This window comes from Streptopelia decaocto, assembly GCF_964273445.1.
Source record: "Streptopelia decaocto genome assembly, chromosome: 2".
NCBI classification, from domain to species: Eukaryota; Metazoa; Chordata; class Aves; order Columbiformes; family Columbidae; genus Streptopelia; species Streptopelia decaocto.
This window is the reverse complement of record NC_138655.1, coordinates 132,377,730-132,388,360: the sequence shown is the minus strand read 5'-3', so window position 1 is coordinate 132,388,360 and position 10,631 is coordinate 132,377,730. Positions and strand designations below refer to the sequence as shown.

Here is a 10,631-nt window from a genome sequence, read left to right as displayed (position 1 = left end):
AATTAATATCAATGGTACAATGATACATACGTCAATGGTACAATGACAGATTAAGTTAATGACTGTACTAAAACACAGATTTGGACATATCTTTCTCTGCTATCAGGATGAGGCACAAAAGTTTAACAGTGGACCTCTTAGTTTAAAAGTCACAGCACAGACATCATTTCCATGTTGGTACGGAGTTGGCTGGGCCACCTGTTCTGAAAACTGGCCATCCACTTGGACACACAAAATGACTTTTTTTTTAATGTAGACCATAACTGTATTTTATGGAGCATTTATACTGACTGTGGTGCTTTTTAAACCTTAAGGGCCACCCCATTAGATTACACGTATTCAGTGAGATAAACAGTACTACTCAGACACATAAATAAACTGTGGGGAATGATCAGATGGGGGTCTAATCTCTCAGGTTGTGCAGCTTTATTTCATTACATTATCTCTGTCTCCAACAGATTAGTATTGACATTCCTAGGAAATGTGTGTGTTGAGAAGGAACTGATTGAAGGCTGCTGGTCTTTCGGAGAAAAGGACCAACAGAATACCTAAAAGAAACAAGATATGAGAGAAGCTTAGAGACATACGTGAAAGGAAGTTTTGGAAAGCTACTGAAAGCAATATACTTAAGGAGCCCAGGTAAAGAAATTAGGAAAATGTAAAAATATGAGCCATTGATACAATTTCATTCTTCAGAATAGGGAATAGAAAACCAAACAGACAGGTTTGTCATCAGTGGGAATAAATCTCTGTTGCTCCAAGATCTGAGTCAGAATTACTGTGTATAATCACAGACACATTGTTAAATATGACAAATAACTATTCAATAGACTATGTTGTAGCATTTCCTTCTTGTGAATGATATATTTATATGCATATGTGCATATTTGGAAGTCTGACTAGCCTGAAAAAATGTGTCACTATCTGAGTATCTGTTTTCTTTTGGAGTTTTCTTGCGACACAGCACTTTTTAATGCAGTATGAATTACACTGGCTGCAAGCTATTACCCATAAAACATCATTTTAGTTACCAGTTCTGTCTAATTTCCAGCATCTTTTGCTTCACAGTACTTTCTTTACTACAATTAGTTGATAACAACTAAAAAAGTTAGAAGACCACCTACATTGCTACCATGCCTTTTGGCAACTACAGCTTTATAAGAAATGCATTCACTTATTTATGAACACTAAATAATAGCTTATTGTATCTGCATGAACACTCCCATTTTTCCTGTAAAACAAAGCACCTATTTTCAACATATGGTTCCCAGTATGGTCATTTGCAACTGCAGCATTTTTGGAAAAGAAATTGTCCACAGAGAAGATAGATGGTCACAAAAAATTTAAGCCCTTTCTCTTGTAAAAAAAGCCCAATTCTCTGGGCTGTACAGCTGTATTAACTCTAATGGAATCAGCTCATTTTATAAAAGTTACAGTGAATTTTTAATTTATAAAAATATGAGGCAGTAGTCTCTGGTTTATGTTTTTCTTCTCCCAGAGGTGACTGCTACTTGCCACTAACCACAGTCCTGGACATTTTATCAACACTAGGCTTTAGAGAAGAGCGAAAAGGTCCCTAAGAGAAATAGCCCAATCTAACTAGGATATGTTCCAATAAATGGGGAAACGTTTCATTCTCTTTTTAGTGAGTTATTGTTTTTCTCTTAACATACTTCAAGACTGCAGTCTGTCAAGTTATTCAAGAAAAATCTGTAAATCCAGTCTTGATAAAACTCCTAAAGTATCATGAGGTGAGCTATTAAAGCAGTTCTCACTGGCTTTGAACCTGAGATTCCCAGTTCAGTAGAACATGGATATTTTCCTGCAGCACAAGGCTGGAAGCATCCAGCAGTGGTATTAAGTTGTTGCTATTTACTTTAATCAGCTGTAAAAAGCATCATAAAGATGAATTTTGATGTGGAACATTCACAATAACTCGGTTTATGTTGCTGAAATGTTTTCAAGAAGAACTCAATTAAAGAGGGCTTTTTAGTACACTGAACAAAGTGAAATACTCTCCAGAACATTCAGAAGTTATGGAATCTGTGTTTATGTTAAATTATGTAACAAAACATGGACAATGCTGGGAAAGGGAGCTTCAGCAATCTTTCAGGCCTCCCATACCATGTGATACAGCCCTCAGGCAACTCTGGGCAGCAGTAAATAAATGAGAGCCCTTGTCAGAAAGAGTTTGTAATCTGTGGTCCTTCTCCAGAGCTGAGCAAACGCAATCAGAACATCACCAGGAGCTCAAAAGGGTTGGCAAGAAAGCATCAGTCTCGAATTTTCTGAATTAGAACTGAATGAATGATTCATTTTTCCCCCTTTTTGGTTCACTGGCCATTAAGAAAGAAAAATAGTTTTATGCAGGTTTCTTCTACTGTCTGGCTGCATGGGCAGGAGAAATTATGAACTATTTTTACAGCTGGTAAAATCCATCATGTCAAGGGTTATCCAAAATAGAAGTCCTCAATTTTCTTAAGGGAGCTTAAGGTTAAAAATAGTTCCTGGTCAAGTAAGCAAAACTGAGGGACATTTAAAAAAGATATTTTTAATTTTAAAGAAGTATTTATCTTATAAATGTGTTGAAATGGAATATTTTGACTTTTGGGGAAATTTATCTTGCCTATTTCCCCCACCTCCACCATATGCAAGTCACCCAATTTGTCAAACTGGCATAATCACAAAGCTGTCTAGCATCTCCAGATCTGATGTTTGCAAAGAAAGAGTTTGACTTGTAACTGTCTGTTAACTGTTTTCTTAAGAAATTGAATGCCCTTCAAATTGCTGATCTAAAATGTATCTCTTTTTATTTCTTCCTTCATTGTTTTTGGAATTGTTTTCTCGCACTTTGGGTGTCTATCTCTTTCCTCATATCTGCTTTTTGGTGTCGGAGAACCAGTTTGTGACTCACACCCTGTTCCCTTTTCTGTGGCCAGCTTTTGCCTCATCTGATATATTTGCTGCCTTTACTATTTCCTGTGTTCTTGTTTTGGTCTCAGCCCTTGCACATTTGTCATCTCAGCCATCCTTGACCTACAATCATCATTCTCACTTGCTCTCTGGTTAAGTCTTGCAGCTCTTAATTTTGCTGCATTTCATGTTCCCTTTCTTTCCAGCATCACTGTTGCTCCAGTCCTCAACATTTCAGCTGGGAGACCTGAAAGGCAGTTGAAACAAGGTGACACTCGACCCCTGGGATCTGTGCTGCTTCCTGGCTTTTGGGCTTGGTTAAGAGAATTTGCACATCACTCTTAGTGATGCCAGTGTCATAACAGAGGTGTGTCTCCAATATTTATTAAGGCATTATTTGAGGGAGGTGTGGTGGAAAGATGAAGGGCAGCCATCGATTTAAAATCTGTACAGATCTGACATCCTGATTCGTCTTTCAAGAGCTTAACCCCCAAAACCTCAGCATCATTGTCTGACATTACTGCAGAGTCATTTCTGACTGTGATTTCCTTGCTGAACTCTGCTGAATTTTAGACAAGTCCATACTTCCCATGTGTTCCATGCATACATGAATGTATCTTCATTTCAGCATTTGCCACGGAAAATCCCATTGAATGCTCTGTATAATCAGTATTAACAGTATTGTCTGGTTTATTTACTTATATACAAATTATATCAAGCCTCATAAGAACAGACGACCTTAAACCTAAGTGCTGCAGTTGCTGTACTGCAAGACAATCAAAACACTTTAATGTCAGGCTATTGTCTATTCCCGTGCTCTAATGAGTGTATTTTATTATAGATCTTAATATGTCTGGACTGGTGGGTTTATGAGATCATTCTAGGTATTTAATGACAGCATGTCACTAATCATGTGCCCTTTTTTTGACTTTATAGATATCAATGTCTGATGACAGCCCGACAAGTAGAAGCTTTTCAACCTTGTCAAGTTTTGAGAGGCTAAGGGGGAAAATAAGCTGTCATGACCGTAAATAAATAGCATTTAAAGTGCAATTGCTGATTCTTTAGCAAAGAAGCCAATTGTGCATTAGATTTGATTTCTGATTAAAAGGAAATTACTGGAAGATGTTTGGGCATAGGATTTCTAATAAATTAAGTCTCTTGGATCACACAAGTAGCGAAGTTGATGTATTCTCAAGAAAAATAGAAATGGAAGACTATTTCTTCACCTGTCCACCTGCAAAGGTGGTGCCAGGCCAGCCTCTCTGTGTCTGGCAGAAGTAAAAAAACAGTATCTTCCCTCTCAGCTAGTTTTCTGAGGTTTCAGTTCTGATCTGTTCCCAGCAACTGGGGATCAAATCTAGGAGTGAAGACTAAAATGGTGCAGATGATGGGCTCTTCGTGGCTGGGTGGCTACCGATATGAAAACCCAGAAAAACAACAGGAAAAACCACTGCAAGATGGGCTTTTTAAGTTCAAGTATCATCTCCCTTCTCTAGTCACTCCTTGTCCAGCTAAACATCAATCACCCTGCCAGTCGTGCTTCTGTTATGATCATGAGGAACCTGATATTGCACCCTGAAGGCAAAAATGACTTTCTTGAATCAATTTCAAAGGGAATATGTGTGGACATTTTGATTGCTCTACGTAGACGCAGGCACAAATGCTTGCAGATGTGCTTACAGGTATTTGCCAGTGCTGACTCTGCCCCTGAGCCTGTATTGTCACCTCATTTAATTGATAACCTTCTCTTAGAGCTCAAACAAGCCAACTGTAGTTGCATTAAGAAGTATGGTCTTTCCTACCTACTTATTGACCAAACAGATCTATTGCAATATGTGACTGCTAGAGAAGACATTTAACAGAGCTGAAATTTTTGGTCCTACTCTCAATACAACCCTCACAATATTTTCCTTCCAACATACATATAAAATCTGTAGAGTATTTCAACATTTTACTTCTAGCTTTAGCCAGTATTAAATGAAATATATCTTGGCCAGCACAGAGCCAACAGGAAAAAGGTCAGTTTACAGTTAAAGAAAAAAAAGTTAGAAAGTAACATTTTGGAAACTGGTCTTTGTAACATGAACACATCAAACACATTTCACAACATTAAAACTGCTATCACTGGAAAATGTTAGCTTAACAGATATGTTTATTTAGGTGATTTTCAACTTCGTCTGTGAATATAGATTGCAAGTGCAAGAAGAATGGTACGGATAGCATTTTACTTTTGTTTAGTTTATCTTGACATTTCTCATATCTAATTACTGGTGAATCAAACGAGATCAGACTAAAAAACACATGAAAAACAAGAATAAAAGTTAAAACCTTGTCTGAGATTTTTTTTTTCTGTTTGCTTTGAATGCTTAAGCACCTGAAGACAATGTTTAAGCACCTTGAACACCAGTCCAAATCTATGGCATACAGAAACCACTGAGCCCTTCTAAATTACTCCAACACCATATTACAGGGACTACTTTAAGTCACTCAGACCTAGAAGCCAGGTTACTTTGCTTCACTTTCCAGTGGATAATATTAGGTCATAAGTCCTGCTGGTTTTTAACACTGCACAGACACTAAAATTGTATCTGTAGCATGTTTCCTCTATCTTGGGGGAAAAAAAACCCAAACAAACAACTGAACAAAAAATACAACAAAACCAAAACCACACCATGCTTCTTAGAAATCCTAAGATACTTCTAGATCAAACAGATTAAACAGTTAAGAATCCTTAGCAGCATCTCAGACTAATTTATGCAATGCTGTTAAGAGTATTAGCTGTTCTGAGTTTTAATGACTGCTAGATTCTGTTTCTTAGTCTATGAGTGAAATCATATGACAACGATTGTCCTACATACACATATGCAAAAGGATTCTCAGTTATTTGCATTATAAGGTCAGAGTAAGATAAAGGAGAACTATTGATTTGATTTCTCATTATTATATATTAACAGATAATATTGGACAACATGTTTATATTTTATTTAAAATAAATGTGGGTGAATAAACTGGTGGTAAAAGGCTGGTGTGCTAACAAAATTGAATGTTGGCTAAGGAGGGCACTTTTAAATTAGCTCTGTTACCTTGAAATCAGCAGAACATTTGCCTGTGACTTCAGTGGGCTTTGAGTCTGTCCCTACTTCTAGTTATGGCATGGGCTGCTTTAATTCTGGCATGAGGCCTAGCACTCTCAAGGGCTTCGCAACTTTTTTTTCCAGCATGCAGTATTTCTATATTCGTTCAATGTTCTTGCCTTTCTGGTGTTTAAAGCTCTCCTTATTTATTTATTTATTTATTTATTTATTTTCTAATTTAATCTTAAGGGAAAAAAAATTCTTGCCTGAAGTCTCTTTTTGCTTACTGGGGATCAGAACTCATGAAAGGCTATTTCACAACAATTCAGTTTTTTGTCCAGGCCATTGACTCAGTTGCTAAGGATTTTCATGAGCCTCTGTGCACCCATTCCATCTCCTCATAATCCAGAGTTGTGTTAGAAGAAAAAGCCACGAGGAGCAATAAGTATTACCCAGTTTGTACATCTGTAATATATGAAGCCTCCATCCTAATATGAGCCACTATAATAATTGTCTGTGTTTAATATTTCAGTTGTGTACATTCTCTGAACAAGGCATTTTTCCTAAATGTTGTTTCCCAGTTGTTGTGGCTAGGAGCTGTAAACCATGGGCTTTCAGTTACCAAGATGTGTGATGAGGTTCTGAGGAGCCTTTCATTAAGCATTTCCCAATAATGTTAGGAACTGTAGCCAAGGAAGCCGTTAATTTAATTTTCCTTGTTCAAATACACTATGACAGGGGATTATTCTTAAATGTAGTTGTTCCTTGTGGAAATGAGGAGAAAAAGACAGGGATGGAGTTACATGAACACCCTCCCCAGAAACTTTGTATGTGGTGTGTGTTTCTGCTGTCTATTTTTTACACTGTATGTCTGCAGCTGAATTTTACGTAGTCTGCCTTTATCGTTGATTGTCATCACAGGCCCAGTGCAAGGCAACCACAGAGGAAGCGGAATAAGACCCTAACGAGGTAAAAATGAGTATAAATACATATTAGTTCTTCCAAAGTACCTGGAAGCAAAGTAATATATGTCCATCACACTCTGCTCTCGTTATATCACTGTCTTTTGAAGCCAGGCATTTTATACATCAGAGAGTATGGTTAACAACGATAATTACAATAGGTTTTAATTATTTTGAAACCAAAGCAAAGTTAGTAACCTTAGAGTTAAAACAAAAAAACTGTGTAAACACTGAAAGTCTTTGTGCAGCTCTGTTTGTCATATAGATTAAGTTTAGTGGGTTTTTAGAGCTGTACATGTTGTCTCCATCCTGTTAAATGCTAGTCTGCCACGGCTCTCACAAACTATGCTTTATAGGAGTTGTAATTTGATAATGTGTATGCTGCACGCTAAAACTTAAAACTGGGTCATATAGGCTCAAACCCAGTGTGGGTTGCTTCTTGCTATTTCCTTCCTAAAAAACTATGGAAAAATTTCCAGGTATCAGTTTTCCAAGTCATTGAAGAGTAAAAACTGAAAAATAAAAAACAAAGAAATAATAGGCTCAACAACCCTAAACTCTCCTTCTCAAGTAGAAAATCCCTCCCAGATAAAAATGCTCAGAGATTTTTAGTGTAAACCAACACTGGGCAGTGTGTGTCTTCTGAAGTAATCTGAAAAGTCATCTGAAAACTAGCTTTGATTTCAAGTATGAGCTAATGTGCAAGTTATAAGGTAAAGCCTTTGAGTATTGGCTCATTTCAATTATAGTGTTGAAGCCTTTGCTGAAGCAAAGGCTCAAGAATGTATTGTAGCAGAGTATTTTTCTGTATGGTAGGGGAAAAGGTTAGGCAGAATTCCCCTGAGCTATAAAAAGTCCCCAAATAACTACAGAGATATCAAAATGTCATCAGGTTGTTATACTTCAAATTATAAACAGGTGATCCAGTGATGTGATGCAGAAAGAGTTCAAGTCCCTGAATTTCAGACCAGGAGTCTCTTCATTATTTACTACTAATTACGTTGAACTGTGAGCTATATTTAAATTAAGATTGTCTTGAACTCTTTCTGCTCTGAGAAGTTTAAGGTCATTAATCAGGTACTCCACAAGCACAATATTATTAAAAAAAAAAAAACAAACCAAAACCAAACCAAACAAACAAACAACAAAAGGTTGGTTTTGGCTTTTCTTTTGATTTTTGATTTTTTTCCTGCCCATCTGCAGGAATCTGGCTCTCTTCCAGCTCAGCTGCTGCTCTGGTGAGAGCTAAAGGTGGAGATATTTTCTCTGTGGACTACCACACAGAAGAACTGCCCAAACCCTGCAGTGCAGCAGCCCTTCTCTTGGAATATTCTGCAAAAGTCGAGCTGCTGTGGGGAGAATCCCTTGTTTAGGTTGTTTGGGGGACTGGATGTGAGACCTTGTGATAAAGAAAACACCAGCCTTCATCGTTTGCATTCAGCCCCTCCATTTGTATAGTCAGAAATCCCTCTCTGTGCATTGCCTAGAAGAGCAGATGTAGCTAAATCATAGCTTTTGAAAGTTGCTTTGCACGTGAGCTATTTCTGAACGGGGAGTGCCTTGTGTTCCTGGAAGCAGGGCCGGGGCAGGAAGCAAGACTATAATGCATCTGAAATGTGGTCCCCAAACTGCGCTGGGACATAGATTCTTGCTCAGTGAGCTGAGGAGGACACCTGGAGAACCACTTTCACTTCTTGCCAATTATTTTCCCCCAGAGTTCTCCCATTTTGAGCTTTTTAAGCTATGTAGTATCTGTCCAGGGGCTTTCAGCCTTTCAGCCTTGTGAATATTTTTGGTATGAGTTGCAGCCCTGGGACAGCTTACCATCCTGGTGTTAGACAGCTGTGAATGCAGATACTTCCCAACTGTGGTTAAATGGAAGAAGATTTGCTGTGGTGTTGTACAGTATTTAGTTCTAGTCTCACTGCCTCTGAAATTACGTTGTGGTAGGACTGTAAGATTGGTTTCTCCCACCAAAGCTGTCAGGTGTGCTGCTGTTTGGCGATGATTCTGAAGTGTTCAGAATTACCGTAGTCAGTAGCAAGTGTGGCTGAGAATTTATGAACTTTAGTTTTGTAGCTTGGACGGTTTCTCCAAGGCACAGGAAATTTTCAAAGAGAGACCAAATAAATTCTTCCATCATCCTCCCTCTGCTTCAGTAACCCTATGGCTGAAAATTCCACATTGTTAGAGTTCTGTCCTTCACAGGAGGCACAGTCAGACTGGCAAGACTTCTCTATAGACTGCTGTTTTCATTTCCTACTTCCACACCTGCAGAGGCAGCACCTTGAGGCCAAAAATAAGGGGGTTTAATTCATGTGTTTCTTGGAGTGTGGGCCTGAAAAGTTTTCAGTGAGCCACCAGTCAATGAAGTTACAGTACAGCTGTTCTAAGAATATAGAAGACCTTGTATAAAAAAGGGGAAAAAATGCAGGTACATGAGAAACAACAATATACTGCAACAAAACACCAGGTAATATTTGGAGGGACTATTGCAAAGAAGCTGTGACCAATACAGAAGTTTCCAAGCCCTAGAAGATGGTATAGGCTAGTCTAAATGACATGTTCACAGTTAACTTGGGGGGGTCTGACTTCTCAGCTCAGCTGTGTCACAGTCCTTGCCTCATGTTGGAAAACCCACTTAGGGCAATATTTTCCTTCAGAATTCTAATTTCATCAGTTTTTTGTGTGTCTGTTCCTGTAGTCACAAAGGTTGTTTCTTTCCTTGCTTCTTTGGAAGGGGACAACATAGAATTATATAGAATCACAGAATGGTTTGGGTTGGAAGGGACCTTAAGATCATCTAATTCCTACACTCCTGCCATGGGCAAGGACAGTTTCCACTAGGCCAGGTTGCTCAAAGACATATACAGCTCTAACTGATGTGCTAAAGTTTCTAGAGTTGCTAAAGTTTCTAGAGTCCGGGTATCTCTTAGGAATCCATATCAGGAAGTTTATTACTTAATGTTCAAACTGAGAAAGTCCTTGTTGAAAATAATGATTCTTGTCTTTCAAAGTGAGATACTGCCTGTCTTACATAGTCTTGATGATTAATTAATTCATCTTTTACTTGCTTTGGGAATCTCAGAAGGATTAATAATAATTCATCATTTTTGAAACTCTGGTATACATTATAACATGATTTTTGACAGATTTGCATAATGTATGACTAAACAATTAGAAATTTTGTACATATGCATGACACCAATATTCTTCTGATCTTTCTCCAATACCCTTGTAGACATGTGGTTCTGCACAGTAGGTGGAAAAAAATAAAATCTCCTTTTCTTTCAGCTCCCACTTATGAACAGTTTCAAGAAGAAATAGCTTTGCATTCAGTAATAAAAGAAAAAAAAACCAAGAAATCTGTCTGTCTATCAGGAAATCTGATATGTGCTACACTTGCTAAATCCTCTTTTCATTGAAATGGATTAAGGGACCTCATAGAGAAATGTAAGTGAAAAAGTGCGATAATAAACTGCATGCTTTAAATAGAAGATAGGATTATACTTAGTGCTCTGAAAAAAAAAATGTTCTTTGTATGGTGGAAGAAAAAGCAGTTCCATGCTTCAAACCTTTATCCTGGACTTGAGCTCTCTCTGAGTTTAATGTTGATACTTAAACTTCTCATGAGATGTCAATAGACAGAGCTCACACTTCATTCTTCGGAATGCAGATG

The 10,631-nt window shown here is 37.8% G+C and overlaps 1 long non-coding RNA gene across 1 annotated transcript; it reads left to right on the top strand.

Moving 5' to 3' along the window:
• The first annotated feature begins 490 nt into the window (after nucleotides 1-490).
• Nucleotides 491-5,214, top strand: LOC309436187. The gene is made up of 3 exons (XR_014183302.1): nucleotides 491-639; nucleotides 3,120-3,280; nucleotides 3,850-5,214. It is a non-coding gene; the product is annotated as an uncharacterized lncRNA (long non-coding RNA).
• The last annotated feature ends 5,417 nt before the right edge of the window (nucleotides 5,215-10,631 follow it).